The sequence below is a fragment of the Sinocyclocheilus anshuiensis genome, unplaced genomic scaffold (genome assembly GCF_001515605.1).
Source record: "Sinocyclocheilus anshuiensis isolate Anshui unplaced genomic scaffold, SAMN03320099.WGS_v1.1 scaffold2798, whole genome shotgun sequence".
Lineage (NCBI taxonomy): Eukaryota > Metazoa > Chordata > Actinopteri > Cypriniformes > Cyprinidae > Sinocyclocheilus > Sinocyclocheilus anshuiensis.
In genome coordinates, this window is record NW_015546183.1 from 10,645 (window position 1) to 12,094 (window position 1,450).

The following is a 1,450-nucleotide window of genomic DNA, read 5'->3' on the forward strand; positions in this document are numbered from 1 at the left end:
ATTTGAACGAATCAAATGAATGAATAAATGACTCGATGACTTAGTCATTAAGATTTACCATCACCTACTGGCAGTTTTAGTTTATTATTTAGAGTATCATTTCATTAAATAAATAATATAATATTTCCATAGTAATAATAATAAAATTAATAAAATAAATTATTAAAGGTATAGTTCACCCACCCAAAAATGACAATTGCGTCATCATTTACTCACATTCATGGTCCAAAAGAGTATATGTAATACATTTTATCAAGCAAAATATTTCTTGTTGAAGCTACTTTTTATAATGTCTGTTTGATGCTTTACACAACAATGACATTAAATGATCTTTTGGGAGTAATTTCTCAACCAAATCTGATGTGCGATTAATTTGTGATTAATTAGATTAATTAATTGCCTATTAATTAGATGAATTAATCGCCACAACATATAATTAATTGGATACAAAAATTTAATCGCTTACCAGCCCTAGTATTAAATCTAGAGTATGATTTTGACAAAGAGTAGGACCTGTGTAACAGGACAGGTGAGACGTGAGGCGTGCGGATCCATGTGCAAGCTTTTGTTAATAAACACAGTCAAACACCCAGGCAGGGTCGAACAACAGCAGACAGGTATGGCATAGGCAAGACAGAAGAGCAATCCTAAATGGGCTTGAGTCAGATGACAGCAAATGTAATCCTGAGGGCTTGACAAGAGGGGTAATCCGTAAACATGAGCATAAGTCCAGGCGAGATGCAAACAGAGTCCAAACGACAAGACGAGAGAGAATTCCAAGATGGGCAAAAGATCAGTAAACAGGCAGGGCAACACGAAGTGACTAGACTAGACAGGAAACTTGAATAAGAAACTAGGACTGAGAACTGGCTCCATAGAGTAGCTATCACTAGGTGAGCGATAAGGGCTAAACAATACTCGGCAGTGAGAGAGAGGAAGTCCATGGCTTATAAAGCGTGTCTCATTGGATGCAGCTGTGTGTGTGTAAACCGTGCAATGGATGATGGGAAATGCAGTCCAGGGTGATGTGTAACAGTCTGTGTGGTGTGAGAGTCAATGTAATAGAAGAGCGACCTCTGGCGGCAATCAGCCGGAAGGCCACGGACCGGATTCCCCCCAAGGAGCGGCTTCCAGATGCTCCCAACTCAATACAATCCAGGAGGGTGGTAGAGCAGAGGCGGAACAGGGGGAGGGACGGTGGGCCAGGTCCATGTGGAAATGGAGAGACTGGACACTGAGGCAAAGCCAGCAGAGCAGAGCACCAAGGCAGAGCAGGGAACCAGGGTGGAACAGGGAGCCAGAGCGGAATCGGCAGAACAGGTGGAGCTGAGGACCACCACTGCAGAGCAGACAGGTCCGGAGATCCCCACGGCGGAGCAGAAGCCCACCAGGGCAGAGCAGCTGTGACTTGACTTGACTCATGAAGATCAACTGTGACTTGACTTGACTC